This window comes from Hordeum vulgare, chromosome 3H (genome assembly GCF_904849725.1).
Source record: "Hordeum vulgare subsp. vulgare chromosome 3H, MorexV3_pseudomolecules_assembly, whole genome shotgun sequence".
Taxonomy (NCBI): domain Eukaryota; kingdom Viridiplantae; phylum Streptophyta; class Magnoliopsida; order Poales; family Poaceae; genus Hordeum; species Hordeum vulgare.
In genome coordinates this window covers 164,709,361-164,726,641 of record NC_058520.1, presented here as the reverse complement: position 1 = coordinate 164,726,641, position 17,281 = coordinate 164,709,361, and positions in this window count along the sequence as shown.

Below are 17,281 nucleotides of genomic sequence, written 5' to 3'. Positions count from 1 at the left end.
GGTTGGGGGTCAGTGGCGTCGGGGGTCGGGGTAGGGGGTCGGGGGTCGGGGTTTAGTGGCATCGGGCGTCGGGGGTCGGGGGTCGAGGGTCAGTGGCGTTTGGAGTCGAGGGTCAATGGCATCGGGCGTCGGGGGTCGGGGGTTAGAGGAGTCGGGGGTCGGGAGTCGGGTGTCAAGGGTCGGGGGTCAGTGGTGTCGGCCGTCGGGGGTCGGGAGTTGGGTGTCAGTGGCGTCGGAGGTAGGGTGTCGAGGGTCGGGGGTTGGTGGCGTCGGGCGCCGGGGGTTGGGGTCATCTTGTTTCTTCTTCTTCTCTCTCCTCTTTTTCTTCTTCTTCGTCTTCTTGATCATCTTATTATTATTATTCTTCGTCTTGTTTCTCCTCCTCCGCCTCTTCTTCTTCTTCTTCTTCTTCTTCTTCTTCTTTCTTTTATCTTTCTCCTCCTCTCCTCTTTCTTCTTCTTCTTCTTCTTCTTCTTCTTCTTTTTTCTTCCAGTTTATTATTCTCTTATTTTCTTCTAAGTTTTTTTCTATCTATTTGTTCTTTTCTATCTACTTTTTCTACCTAATAAACTAACTATCTAATTTAACATTAAAAACAGAAAAAACTAAACCTAGCACTAAACTACATATTCTTCTTCTACTTTTTCTACTTTTAATTTTTATTATTCGGAAATTCTAGAAAAAATAATAAGAAAAAGCAGGAAAAAAACAAAAAACGAAAAACAGTACTAACCGGAGGGGAGGGCGTCGGGGTCGCTGGCACAGGGGAGGTGTGGCTGGGGCGGTGACCGGGAGGGAGGTGAGAGGGGGCAGTGGCCGGGAGGGTGGTCGGAGGGGGGCGGCCGGGAGGGAGGTGGGATGGGGGTGGCGGCCGGGAGGGAGGTGGGAGGGGGGCGGCGGCTGGGAGGGAGGTGGGAGGGGGTGGCGACGGCCGGGAGGGAGGTGGGAGGGGGGCGGCGGTCGGGAGGGAGGTGGGATGGGGGCTGCGGTCGGGAGGGAGGTGGGAGGGGGCGGCGGTCGGGAGGGAGGTGGGAGGGGGCGGCGGTCGGGAGGGAGGTGGGAGGGGGGTGGTGGCCGGGAGGGCGGCGACGCGGGTGGCTGGGGAGCGGAGCTACGCGGCGACGGGTGGGCAGACGATGACGCGCACGCGAGAGAGAGAGGGGAGTAGGCAGGCAGGCAGGGCGTGGGTGGGGGTGGGAGCCGTTAGGGGAGGCGCCCGAGCCGTTAGGTCCATGTCCCCTTTGCCGTCTGCAAAGGTAGGGTGGCGGACGGCAAAGTGGCGGGGTGGGTGGGGGTGGGGTTTCGGCCGTTTGGGGGGGCTTTGCCGTGTGCCCACCCTTTGCCGTCCACGTAGGGCTCCTTTGCCGTCCGCCAGCAGACGACAAAGAGGTGGCCGACGGCAAATAAAAGATTTGCCATCAGCCACCTCTTTGCCGTCAGCACTATGCCAGCTGACGGCAAAGAGTACCTTTGCCATGGGTCAGCAGACGACAAAGGCAAGGCAGACGGCAAAATTCTCAATTCCAGTAGTGAGGAGGAGAAAAGTTGTTGATCCTCGTTTTCACACTAAGGAGCAACAAGATTTTAATGAGAAAATTTTGTTGGATAAGAGCCATGTTGGATAAGAGAAGGGATGGAGGTCTGTGACATGAGATATGTTGACTGGGACTACATCAGGGAACATGAGGACTACTTCCCTCATGTGAGAAAGAACCTCATGCTGATTGACATTGAAGATTTTGTTGGCAGAGAGATGTCATCTTGGAATGATGTAATGATTATGCAATTCTACTCAACTACTCATTTCTATCCAGATGGAAGGATAGTGTGGATGACGGAAGGTCACCACTATGAGTCTACCATAGAGGAGTGAGACACTATCATTGGTGTCCTTGAGACCCAAGAGGGAGATTTGGATGTGTACTCAGAGTCCAAGATGAATCATAATACAATGGCAAACATGTACAATCCAGTGCCCCATCAGAATCCGAAGACACACAAGTTCCGCTGTGTCTATTTTCTACAAGCAGGAATAACAACAATGAACACCATTCTGAGATACACCCAGATGCCTAAATAAGGAGATGACAATATGATTAGAGGGTGTCCTATCAACATGCTGCACCATTTAGACAACCACGCCAGGATCAGAGTGATGGATCTCATAGTTGAGACTATCAGGAGGACTGCTGTACATCAAAAGAGATCTTGTGGGTATGCACCCTATATTGAGATACTCATCAATGCAAGATTGGCATGCATGCATATCAACTTGATCGCCCACACATGCCACCATGATGACCCACAAGTATAGGGGATCTATCATAGTCCTTTCGATAAGAAAGATTGTTGAACCCAATGAGGAGCAGAAGGAAATGACAAGCGGCTTTCAGTAAAGTATTCTCCGCAAGCACTGAAATTATCGGTAACACATAGTTTTGTGATAAGGTAAGTCCTAACGGGTAGCAATTAACAAATGTAACAAAGGTGCAGAAAGGTGGCCCAATCCTTTTTATAGCAAAATACAAGCCTGGACAAACTCTTATATAAAGCAAAGTGCACCCGAGGACACATGGGAATTTCTGTCAAGCTAGTTTTCATCATGCTCATATGATTCACGTTCGCTACTTTGATAATTTGGTATGTGGGAGGACTGGTGCTTGGGAGCTGCCCTTACTTGGACAAACATCCCACTTATGATTAACCTCTCTTACAAGCATCCACAACTACGAAACAAGAATTAAGATAAATCTAACCATAGCATGAAACATATGGATCCAAATCAGCCCCTTATGAAGCAACACATAAACTAAGGTTTAAGATTCTGTCACTATAACAACCCATCATCTACTTATTACTTCCCAATGCCTCCCCCTATGCCCAAATAATTGTGAAGTGTCACGTAGTCGACGTTCACATGACACCACTAGAGGAGATACAACATACATCTCATCAGAATATAGAACGAATACCAAATTCACATCATTACTTATAACAAGACTTATCCCATGTCCTCAAGAACAAACGTAATTACTCACAAAGAATATTCATGTTCATAATCATAGGAGTATTAATAATCATTAAGGATCTGAACATATGATCTTCCACCAAGTAAACGAACTAGCATCAACTACAAGGAGTAATCAACACTACTAGCAACCCCCAGGTACCAATCTCAGGTTTGAGACAAAGATCGGATACAAGAGATGAACTAGGGTTTGGAGAGGACATGGTGTCGATGAAGATGTTGATGGATATTGGCCCCCTCTCGATGAGAGGATCATTGGTGATGACGATAGCTTCGATTTCCCACTCCGGGAAGGAAGTTTCCCCGCGGGAATAGCTCCGACGTAGCTCTAGATTGGTTTTGTCGAAGTTCTGCCTCGAGACCGCGGCGATTCATCCCGAAAGTTCTGATATGATTTTTTCGAGGTCAAAACACTTCATATAGCAGAAGATGGCCACCGGAGGCCTGCCAGGGGGCCCACAAGCGTGTAGGGCGTGCCCAGGGGGTAGGGCGCGCCCCTGGCTTGTGGGCACCTCATGGGTCCCCTAATGTATTTCTTTCGCCCAATATTTTTTATATATTCCAAAATAATTCTCGGTAAGTTTTAAGGACTTTTGGAGTTCTGCAGAATAGGTCTTTCGGATTTGCTCCTTTTCTAGTCCAAAATTCCAGCTGCCGGCATTCTCCCTCTTCATGTAAACCTTGTAAAATAAGAGAGGAAAGGCCTAAGTATTGTACCATAATGTGAATTAACATCCTATAATGCAATAAATATCGATATAATGGCATGATGCAAAATGGACGTATGAACTCCCCCAAGCTTAGACCTCGCTTGTTCTCAAGCGAAAGCCGAGATCGATAAATATGCCCACATGTTTAGAGATAAAGGTGTCGATAAAATAAAATACGGACATGAAGGCATTATGGTTATCTTTAGAACAACAACATATATTGACATAGTATATCTTATGGTAGAATAACAACTCATTCACAGGGTAAAATATGAATCAAGGACTCTATTGAGACCTAACAAACTATGATTCCAGTCATTAAAGCAATTCCAATTTATCGCAACATAGGAAAGAGGCAATATAAGAGCTTGTAAAGCAAATCCACATACTCAAGCATCTAACAGTCTTTCATAATTGCTAATGCCCACACGGTACTTATGAGGTCACAGCTTCAATCGGACACAAAGAAAGATAGGGGCTTATAGTTTTGCGTCCCAACTATTTACCTCAAGGCCAAGGGTAATGTCAACAATAATAACTCCTGGTCACTCACATCCAAGAGGATATATTTGTCTAGACCATTCCCCAACACATGATGCTAGCAAAAAGATAAATGCGAAATAAAGGAAATGGTGAAGATCACCATGACTCTTACATAAAGGTAAGTACTAGAAAGTAAAGGTAACAGATAGGCCCTTCGCAGAGGGAAGCATAGATTGTCATGCGCTTTTATAGTTGGGTGCGCTATCCCTTAATGCAAAAGAACGTCACTTTATTTTGCCCCTTGTGATAAAGAACTTTATTATTCAGTCTATCGCTTTTATTTCTTCCATACCATAAGTTCGTATGAAGTTTATTTTCCTCACACTAATAGATCACACATATTTAGAGAGCAATTTTTATTGCTTGCACCGATGACAACTTACTTGAAGGATCTTACTCAGTCCATAGGTAGGTATGGTGGACTCTCAAGGGAAAACTGGGTTAAAGGTGTTTAGATGCACAAATAGTATCTCTACTTGGTGTGGAAGTTTTTGGACAATATGGGGAGGAAGCAAGCGACACATGTTGAAAGATCTATAACCATATAACTTCTATTCGGAAATAAGCAAACATAAATCATTATGTTGTCTTCCTTGTCCAATATCAACTTCTTAACATATAATATTTTAATAGTGCTCACAATCATAAAAGATGTCCAAGATAATATATTTATATGTGAACCTCTCTTTCTTTTATTACTTCCTTTTAATTGCAGTAATGACCAATAGCTTTGTTTGTCAACTCACAACAAATTTTGATCAACATACTTGTTATATGTGAAGTCATTACTCCGCATAAGATCATTATATATACTCTTTTTCTTTTGTTCTATACTTCTTTCTATTTCTATTTCTCATGATCATAGCAAGCAAGCAAAGCCCTCAACTAAAGATAACTATTTATTATATAACTCTCGGACATGCTTACATAGGGGCAACATAAAGCAAAACTCAAAACTATATCACACGAAAACTTTATTCTATAAGATCAAGGTATTACCAAAAATATCGAACAGAGAAAAACGAAGAAAGTAAAAGATGTGATGGTAATACGACACCGGGGCAACTTCCCCAAGCTTGGCACAAGCCAAGGGAAGTGCCCTATACCCATGTGTTTAGTTGTCCTTCTTCGGAGGAGATGATGTTGGAGTTGTTGGTGAGGTTGGAAGTTTGTCCTCTGTCTTCCAAGGCATGGGCTCACCATTGTAAAAAGATGAACGAGTCTCCGGGATCCTCAATTGTGTAGCCAAACTCCTTCTCTTAAATTTGTATTCATACTCATAGTTTTGGTTTTGCAGGTCATAAATCTAGGCTTGGAGATGCTCGATTTTCTCGTAAAGCTTGAAGACGTGATCCCAGATGTCCTTAGCGTCTAGCTTATGCTTATGGGTAAACTAAGCGATTATCATGTGATTGGCATTGAGTCCTCGTTCCACCATCCCTTTGCACTTGAAGACTTGTTGCTCCATTGCTTCGAGCCTTGTCTCCATGATTCCGATCTTCTTTTGCCCCTCAACATCACGGATGTGCAGCACCCCCTCATGCATATCAATGGTTTGAGGGTGTTGTAGCACCTCCCACGGTAGGGGTTGATGACCCTCTCAAACAACTTATCCTTCAAAGCGCTTGAAGACGTCATGTTGATCTAAAACTGCTGCAGAAACAGCTTAAAAAACAATAGATATTGTCGTGATACGAAGGTCAAAACTTTCGAGAGATTATATAATGAATTTTTACCGACCTGAAGGAGTGTTCCACAAGAAAACATAGTCCGGAGGGTACACGGGGTGGCCACAAGCTTGCAGGGCATACCCAAGGGGGCAGGGCGCACCCCCTGGCTTGTCGCCTCCTCGTGCACTTTTCGGGCTGCTTTGAATTGTCCTAATTTTTTAAATATTCCAAAACTGATGAAAATTGCCATTGGAAAAGTTTTGGAGTCGGTTTGCTTACCGTAACACATACCTATTACTTTTCGGAGTCTGAAATGTCCTTATAGGCCTCCCTAATGTACTCTTCCGGAGTTATGGTATTGACAATATTGGTTTCATCATTTATGGGAGTACCTTAGATATAATGTTTGATTATTTGCCCATTTACCACCTTCAGATTTGTGCCTTCAGCATTGTTGATCTTGATGGGACGGGAACGATATACTTCCTTGATAATGTAAGGCCCTTCCCATTTAGAGAGAAGTTTTCCTGAAAAAACTTAAACGAGAGTTGTATAACAAGACATGATCACCTACATTGAATTCACGCTTTTGTATCCTTCTATCATGCCATCTCTTAACCTTTTATTTAAAGAACTTAGCATTCTCATAGGCTTGGGTTCTCCATTCATCAAGCGAGCTAATGTCAAATAACCTCTTCTCACCAGGAAGTATGAAATCATAGTTAAGCTCTTGAATTGCCCAATAAGCTTTCTGTTCTAGCTCTAGAGGTAAGTGACATGCTTCACCCTAAACCATTTTATACGGGGACATAGCCAGAGGGTTTTTTGTAAGCTGTTCTATAAGCCCATAATGCATCGTCAAGTTTCTTAGACCAATTCTTTCTAGATCTATTAACGGTCTTTGGCAAGATCAATTTAATTTCTCTATTGCTCAATTCTACTTGACCACTAGACTAAGGATGATAAGGAGATGCAATTATATGATTAACATCATACCTAGCAAGCAATTTATGGAAAACACCATGAATAAAGTGTGAACTACCATCAGTTATTAAATATCCAGGGACTCCAAATCTAGGGAAAATAAATTCTTTCATTATTTTAATAGAAGTGTTATGATCAACACTACTAGTTCGAATAGTTCTACACACTTAGTAAGATAATCAACAACAACTAGAATATGAGTATACCCATTGGACTTTGGAAAAGGTCCCAGATAATCAAAACCCCAAAATATCAAATGGTTCAGTAACACGAGAGTAATTCATAGGCATTTCCTAACATATACTAATGTTACCATTTCTTTGACATTCATCACATGGCAAGACAAACTTACGAGCAACCTTGAAGAGAGTAGGCCAATAAAAACCAGATTGTAATACCTTGTGTACAGTTCTATCTGCAGCATGGTGTCCTCCGTAGGCCTCAGAGTGACACTTGTGTAGGATCTATCCCTGTTCATGCTCACGTGCCCAATGTCTAATAATACCATCTACTCCTTCTTTATAAAGGTGTGGATCGTCCCAAAAGTTATGTCTTAAATCATATAAGAACTTTTTCTTTTGTTGGTATGTGAAACTAGGCGGTTTAAATTTACCAACAATGTAGTTAGCATAATCAGCATACCAAGGAGCACTGCACAAAGAATTTATGACAGCTAATTGTTCATCGGGAAAGCTATAATCAATAGGTAGTGGGTCATCAAGAACATTCTCTAGTCTAGACAAGTTATCTGCTACGGGGTTATCAACATCCTTTCTATCAATAATATGTAGATCAAATTCTTGTAGCAGAAGAACCCATCTAATAAGTCTAGGTTTAGCATCTTTCTTTTCCATATGGTATTTAATAACAACATGATCAGTGTGAACAGTTACTTTGGAATCAACAATATAAGGTCTAAACATATCACAAGCAAACACAACTGCTAAAAATTCCTTTTTAGTGGTCGCGTAGTTTCTTTGAGCACTGTCTAGAGCTTTACTAGCGTATTCGATGACATTTAATTTCTTATCAACTCTTTTCCCTAGAACAACACCAACAACATAATCACTGGCATCACACATAATTTCAAAGGGCAGGTTCCAATCAGGTGGTTGAACAACAGGTGCACTGATCAAGGCTCTCTTAAGAATTTAAATTTGTTCTACACAACCATCATAAAAAACGAATTGGACATCCTTTTGCAAAAGATTAGTGAGAGGCTTAGAAATCTTAGACACGTCTTTAATAAACCTCCTATAGAAACGAGCATGACCAAGAAAACTTCTTATACCTTTGATATCTGTTGGACACGACATTTTTCCAATAGTATCAACTTTAGGATTATCAAATTCAATACCTCTTCCTAAGATTTTGTGTCCCAAGACAATGCCTTCATTAATAATAAAGTGACACTTCTCCCAATTCAAGACAAGATTAGTTTCTTCACATCTCTACAAAACTCGATCAAGGTTTCTCAAGCAATCATCAAAAAAATTCCATAAACGGAAAAATCATCCATGAAGAGCTCAACAATGTTTTCACAAAAGTCAGAGAATATAGGCATCATACATCTTTGTAAGGTAGCAGTGCATTGCATAAACCAAAAGGCATACGTCTATAAGAAAAGGCACCGAAAGGGCAAGTAAAAGTGGTCTTCTCTTGATCCTCTTTTGACACAGGTATTTGAGAGAAACCAGAATAACCGTCTAGAAAGCAAAAATGTGTATGTTTGGATAGTATTTCTCGCATTTGATCCATAAAACATAGCAGGTATTGATCTTTCCTAGTAGCTTTATTTAATTTCCTAAAATCAATTACCATTCTATATCCTGTAACAATTATTTGCGGTATCAATTCATTTTTATCATTAGGAACAACGGTAATACCTCTCTTTTTAGGGACAGAATGAACAGGACTAACCCATTCACTATTAGCAATAGGATAAATTATACGTGCCACGAGAAGCTTCATTATTTCATTTCTTACCACTTCCTTCATTTTAGGATTTAATCGCAGTTGGTGATCAACAACTGGCTTAGCATCAGGCTCCATATTGATTTTGTGCTGACATAGAGTGGGACTAATGCCCTTAAGATCATCAAGAGTATATCCAATAGCAGCACTGTGGTTCCTCAAAGGTTTTTGTAATGTCTTTTCTTCATGCTCTAAAAGGTTAGCACTAATAATAACATGATATATCTCCTTTTCATCAAGATAAGCATACTTCAGAGTATCAGGTAATTGTTTAAGCTCAAACACCAGATCACCCTTGGGTGGAGGAGGATCCCCTAGTATTTCAACACGCAGGTTGTGTTTCAAAATAGGGTGCTGATCAAAGAAAATCTTATCTCTTTCATTCCTTTCATTCATATGCATATTAGTTTCATGGTCTAGCAAATATTGTTCCAAGGGATCAGTAGGAGGCACAATGATAGAAGCGAGACCAATAATTTCATCTTTACTAGGCAATTCTTTGTCATGGGGTTGTCTACGAAATTTAGAGAAATTGAACTCATGAGACACATCCCCAAAACTTAAAGTACCCGTTTCTTTCTCACAATCAATCTTAGCATTAACAATATTAAAGAAGGGTCTACCGAATATAATGGGACAAAAATCATCTCGTGGGGAACCAAGAACAAGAAAGTCAATAGGATACTTTATTTTCCCACACGAGACTTCAACATTTCTAACAATCCCAATTGGTGCAGTAGTATCTCTATTAGCAAGCTTGATGGTAACATAAATTTATTCTAATTCAGCTGGTGCAGTATCATTCATAATTTCTTGGTATAAGGTAAAGGGAAATGCACTCACACTAGAACCCAGATCACATAAGACCTGATAACAATGACCTCCTATTTTCAAACAACAGACACTCCAACAATAGGTCTATGTTTACTTTTGGTATCAGGTCTAGCAATTCTTGCAGCTTCATCACAGTAATGAATGACATGCCCATCAATATTATCAACCAAGAGATCTTTAACCATTTTAAGATTAGGTTCAACTTTAATTTGTTCAGGAGGTATAGGTGTTTTAGTAGAATTCTTACGAACCACAGTTCAAGCTTTAGCATGTTCCTTTATTCTAATAGGAAAGGGGGGTTTCTCAATATAAGTAGTAGGAATAACAACATCAGCATTATAAATAATAGTTTCTTCTTCAACTTTAATAGGTCAAACTACTTTAAATTCAATGGGAGGATGATATTTAAACTACTTCTCCTTGGGCAGATCAACATGAGTAGCAAAAGATTCACAGAATGAAGCTACTACCTCACAGTCAAGTCCATATTGAGTGCCAAAATCATAAAAAGCATGGGTCTCTATAACGGATTTAACACAATAAAACTTGAGGCTTATACCTGACTCATTACCTTCATCGAGTTCCCAATTTTAAGAGTTGCGTTTAATTCTTTCCTATAAGGCCCATTTGAATTCAATATCTTTATTCACAAAGGAACCAACACAAGAAGTATCGAGCATGGATTGATCATTACGAGAGAGTCGAGCATAAAAACTCTGAATAATAATTTCTCTCGGGAGCTCATGATTGGGGCATGAATATAACATTGACTTAAGCCTCCCCCAATCTTGAGTGATTCTTTCTCCTTCATGAGGCCAAAAATTATAAATATAATTCCGATCACGATGAACAAGATGCATAGGATAAAACTTCTGATAAAATTCCAATTTCAATCGGTTGTAGTTCCATGATCCAATATCATCACATAGCCTATACCACATAGACACCTTTTCCTTCAAAGATAAAGGAAATACATTCTTCTTGACATCATTCTCGGGCAGACCTGCAAGCTTAAATAATCCACAAACTTCATCCGCATAGATTAGATGCAAATCACGATGTAGTGTTCCATCTCCTGCATAGGGATTAACTAGCAGTTTTTCTATCATACCGAAGTAATTTCATGATAAATATTTTCAGTAGGTGCAAAAGGTTGAGGAGAATCTCTTTGTGCTTCCGGTAGGGGTGAAGATACCCCGAACAAGCCCCTCAATGGATTATCTTCCATAGTAACAAGTGATAGTAAATTTCAGTATAGTATATAATTTTTCCTTACCAAGTTCCACTCACCAAAGGTGCTTCACTCCCTGGAAACGGCACCAGAAAAGAGTGTTGATGACCCACAAGTATAGGGGATCTATCGTATTCCAATCGATAAGTGAGAGTGTCAAACCCAACGAGGATCAGAAGGAAATTACAAGCGGCTTTCAGTAAGGCATTCTCTCCAAGTTTTGAAATTATCCGTAACAGATAGTTCTGTGATAAGCTAATTTGTATCGGGTAGAAAGTAACAAATGTAAAAAAAGGTGCAGCAATGTGGCCCAATCCTTTATGTAGCAAAGGACACGCCTGGAAAAACTCTTATATAAAGCAAAGCGCTCCAGAGGACATATGGGAATTTCTGTCAAGCTAGTTTTCATCATGCTCATATGATTCACATTCGTTACTTTGATAATTTGGTATGTGGGTGGAACGGTGCTTGGGTGCTGAACTTACTTGGGCAAACATCCCACTTATGATTAACCTCTCTCGCAAGCATCCGCAACTACGAAAGAAGAATTAATATAAATCTAACCATAGCTTGGAACATATGGATCCAAATCAGCCCCTTACGAAGCAACGCATAAACTAGGGTTTAAGTTTCTGTCACTCTAGCAACCCATCATCTACTTATTACTTCCCAATGCCTTCCCCTAGTCCCAAATAATGGTGAAGTGTCATGTAATTGACGTTCACATGAAGCCACTAGAGGAGAGACAACATACATCTCATCAAAATATCGAACGAATACCAAATTCACATGATTACTTATAGCAAGACTTATCCCGTGTCCTCAGGAACAAATGTAATTACTCACAAAGCATATTCAGGTTCATAATTATAGGATTATTAATAATCATTAAGGATCTGAACATATGATCTTCCACCAAGTAAACCAACTAGCATAAACTACAAGGAGTAATCAACACTACTTGCAACCCCCACGTACCAATTTGAGGTTTGAGACAATGATAGGATACAAGAGATGAACTAGGGTTTGGAGAGGATACGGTGCTATTAAAGATGTTAACGGAAATATGAGGTCGTTGGTGATTGTGATAGCTTCGATTTCCCCCTCCGAGAAGGAAGTTTCCTCGGCAGAATAGCTCCGCCTGGGCTCTAGATTGGTTCTGCCGAAGTTCCGCCTCGAGATGCCGGCGCTTCGCCCCAAAAGTTATGATATGATTTTTTCCAGGTAAAAACCCTTCATATAGCAGAAGATGGGTACCGTAGACCTGCGAGGGGGCCCACAAGCCTGTAGGGCACGCCCCCGGCCTTGTGGCCACCTGGTGGGTCCCCTGATGTATTTCTTTCGCCCAATATTTTTTATATATTCCAAAATAATGGTGCATAAGTTTTCAGGACTTTTGGAGTTGTGTATAATAGGTTTCTCAGATTTTCTCCTTTTCCGATCCAGAATTCCAGTTGCCCGCATTCTCCCTCTTCATGTAAACTTTGTACAATAAGAGAGAAAAGGCATAAGTATTGTACCACAATGTGTATTAACAGCCCATAATGCAGATAATCGATATAAAAGCATGATGCAAAATGGACGTATCACACTACAACAAGAGTTCAAGGACAATGAAGTTTTGATGGACCCCAGCCGTCCTAGCTCACCAACAGCGCGTCAGCACGCAGAGCCAACTAGAGATTCTCCACCTTCACAACTGAGATTTAGAGAGGAGCATATGTCGTTTCTTGTCACCTCCATCCAAGGGTATTTTGAAGATCTTGCTGAACTAGAAGATCCTTGAGAGGATCGTGGAGACTAAATGCCATGATGTAGATGTCAAAGTGATAGTGTTTGCTACAACTGTTGAGCAGGTCCAACATGTGGTTGATGAAGTGCATATATCCCATTCCAACAGTGATGATGAAGATTCGCCCCTTCCAACGACTACTCAGTTTAAGACCCACTCTAGGTCTGCAGCTGTGCTAGTGACAGAAGCAAGACCAAATTCATCAGCTCAAGCATCAACGCCTTCAGCTCCAGCTACAGCAACTCTAGTGTCTACGCCTCCACCTCCAAGGACATCTGCATAAGTCATCACTGATGCTCTCCTGTCGACTCCATCATCTGCTACTAGAGGATAATGAGCACAAAGTAACGCTTAGTTCTAGACCTTTGAACTTTTTGGTAACTTGTTGCCAAAGGGGGAGAAGTGTATAGATCATTTAGGGTTGAGAGAGAGAGAGAGAGAAATTTGCTTTTTATTTGCTCTCGTTTGGTTTTACAAAACATTTGATTTTTTAGATGACTTAAACTTTTGTGTTTGATCATACGATTTGATTGTTCATGCTACTATGTGATACCTTTGAGCTATAAACATGATGATCATACACTCATTGTTTGGTGTTTTGTGCACTAATATTTATTCATATCATTTATGCGCACTACCAAGATGTATGTGACATGGAAGAGTGACCCATGATCATAATCGATTTTGCATTTGCATTCAAACGTAAATTTAAAATAATGCCCAAATTTAGGGGGAGCTCTTATTTTTCACATTCTTCTCAAAGCGACGATGCTAATCATTGATTATATCTTTTATCTATATGTTGTCATCAATTACCAAAAAGGGGAAGACTGAAAGCACAATTGCTCCCTAAAGTCGTTTTGGTAATTAATAACAACAAATGTACCATTGAACTAATGGTTTTATCCAAGTATATTTCAGAAAAGTTCAAAGATGCTTTGGCCAAAGGATTGTGAGGAGAAACCCCTAGATGCAAGTAAAGGAATAGGATTGGCCAATCTTCAAGAAAGAGGACTCTACATTTTTTATTTATGAGAAATCACTTTTGAGTACATAGTAAAGCCAATACTATTAAAAGGGGTTGAGGTATTAATGATGAATTGGTTGCTCAAGTGCTTAGAGATAGCCACCAAAAATACTCAACATTTCTCTGACAAAAATATTTGTCCAAAGCCTACACATCAAAATCGGTGTCACCAAGAATTTCATTTCGGCCTTACTGATTTTTCATGTGACAGAATCTTTGCCAAACCTAATCTCTCGGTACCACGAACATTCATATCGGTGCCACTGATTTTAAGTGACCAACTTTCTGGTGTGACGATTTCAAGAACCGGAAATTCCGATTTTTGAATTCGGTCTCACCGAGATTTTTGAAACTGCCCTAGGTTACCAAATCAGTACCACCGAGATTCATATATCAGTCTCACCGAGAATTCAAAAGTTGCCACATTTAGTGCAACTTGATACCACCGATATTTATTTTAGTGCCACCTAGTTGGGCAATAAGGTTATTACAATTGGATTTTGGGAGATGCCTATATATACCCCTCCACCACCTCTCATTCATAGAGGAAGCACTTAGAACACACACACATACACACACACACTTGCCATATCCATTTTTGTGAAAGAGAGCCACCTAATCATGCGTTAAGATCAAGATATTCCAATCTATCCATTAGAAATTTATCTCTTGCCTCCCCAAGTTTCTTTCCACCAAATCAATCTCTCCTACCCCTGCCTATTCTGTGAGAGAGTGATCGAGTGTTGAGGAGACTATGTTTTGAAGCACAAGAGAAAGGAGTTCATTGTTCTACCGCATCCATTACCTGTTGGAGGGTGGTGCATCCTAGATTGGTTAGGTGTCGCTTGTGAGCCTCCTACTTCGTGTTGTGGAGTTGAACCAAGAAGTTTGTAAGGGTGAGGAGATCACCCACTTCGTAAAGATCTACCCTGAGTGAGGCTAGTCCTGTGTGGACATAAGCCATGGTGGAATAGACAAGGCCGCTTCTTCGTGGACTCCTTGTGGGTGGAGCCCTCCGTGGACTCTCGCAACCGTTACCCTCCATGAGTTGAAGTCTCCACTAATGTGGACGTACGATTGCACCACCTATCGAAACCACGCCAATAATCACCGTGTCAACCTTTGCGTTTGATACTCCTTTCCCTACCCTCTACTTACATTTTCATGTCTTTACTTTCCTCTCCTATACTATTACATATGCATGTGTAGGGTGATCTTGACTAGTCATAATTGCTAAAACTGGTGCACAACTAAAATGGGGAAAAGGCTAAGTTTTATTTCCACAGTAGTCTAATCTCCCCCTCTAGACATACTTCATATCCTACACCATTGATAGATATTGATACAAGGAGTAGGGATTGCCATGCAAATGATGCACTAGAGCTATAAGTGTATGGAAGCTCTAGTGAAGCTAAGTGGGGTGTGCATCCAACTTGCTTGCTCATGAAGACCTCTGGCATTTGAGGAAGCCCGTTATCGGAATATACATGCCCAGTTTATTTTTTTTAATTTCCACTAGCATATGAATGATATAACATGTGACTCTCTACATGATGAACATGTTGCCACTTTGAGGCACAAGTGTGGTAAATGATAGTAGCAAAGTCCCTTCTCTCTTTTTCACTCATTTTTTTATTATGGTGGGCTCATTTGGCCTCCCCCATCTTTATTTCCTCACTGGGACAATGCTCTAATAATGATGATCATCACATTTTTATTTACTTACCACTCATGGATAACTCGATATGATGAATGATGAAACATGACTCCAATATAAATGCCTCTAGCAGTGTACCATGATGTAAAATGATCTAGTGTGACATGTATTCAACATATGAAATTTGGTGGGTTTGCCACAAATGCTATTATGAATGGTGTCTTTGCCACAAATACTGTGTGAGCTCTATATGATCATGCAAAGCAGTATGATGATGAACAAACTAGTCATGTCAAGTGAAATGGAAATGGCTATGGAAATGCCATAATCCGTAGGCATGGTGCCTCTTTTCAGGAGGATAGGCTTATGTGCAACAGAGCGTATCATGTCATGGGGTATGGATGCACCTGTGAAAGTTTCACAAATCCTCGAGGTGTGAAAGGGCTATGCACGGTACTAGAGAGCCTAGCAAATATGAGGAGGTGAGATTGTGTATGTCCATGGTGTCACATTAGTCATAAAGAACTCATATACTTATTTCAAAGTTTTATTAGTCTTATCACAAATCAAAGTATTACTCGCATGCCCCGAGAGAGACGGTTGGTAGAAATTAACCATCACGCAACTCCGACTCGAAACAACACTTGGTTTTCAAAGAGGAATAGAAATTCTCACACATCATCACCATGCCGTTTTAATTTTTCAGATGTTCAAGAAGTTTTAACATCGCCTAATATCAACACCTCTATAAATCAATAATTATGGACTCACATCTTTTCATATCACCACATCAATATCATTAACCACAATTTCTCTATATGTGCTACATGATGGTTTTAATTATCACTCTATGAACACTCATTATTTTTGATCTAGTCTTATGACCCATGAAAATTACCATCACTATTTACTAGCTCTCAAGGAAATATAGGTGAAGGACGAGCATATTATTTCTATAAAATCTACATGCCATCATGCTCAAGAAGATATAAGTGAAGTACTAGAGGAACTCCTAAGCTCAAAATATATAAGTGAAACACATAGAGTATTCTAACAAATCACGATGATGGTCTCTATCTCTCAAATATGTGTGTCCAAATGATTGAGGCAAACTGAGAGTAAAAGTAAGCAAATGCAAATGATACTCCAAGCAAAACTCATATCATGTGATGAATAAAAATGTAGCTTCAAGTAACATACCGACGTATTGAGACAAAAGAGGGGACGCTTTGCCGGGGCATCCCCAGGATTAGACGTTTGAGTCTTCCTAGAATATTACCTTGGAGGTCCTTTTGCATACCCAAGTTAGGCTCTTCCCACTTCTCATTCCTTTGTCCATCAAGATAATACCGAAAACTTGAAAACTTCAATCACACAAAACTCAACAAAACTTCATGAAACCCGTTAGTATAGGCAACATAATAACACTTTAAGGTACTGTTCTAAATTTATTATTATTTTATTTTAGCATAAGGTACTGTATTCTAACTTCTCCATTGCTTATACCCCTTGATATAATCCATATCATAATCAAAACAAGCAAACTGTGCATGCGAAAATAGAATCTGTTTAAAATAGAACAGTCTGTAGTAATATATTTAATTGACATACTTATGTAACTCCAATAATTATTAACAATTGGGAAGAACTGAAGAATTTGTATTTAAGTATTGTGTAACAAATTCATATTAAAAATTCTTAACAATTAGGAAGAACTGAAGAAATTCTGCACTAGGCGTCAAAGTTTCTATTTTTGCACCGTATCAATTCTACTCATCATGCAAATCATCCCAAAGGCTATACTTGGCACAAAAACTAATTAAAATATAAA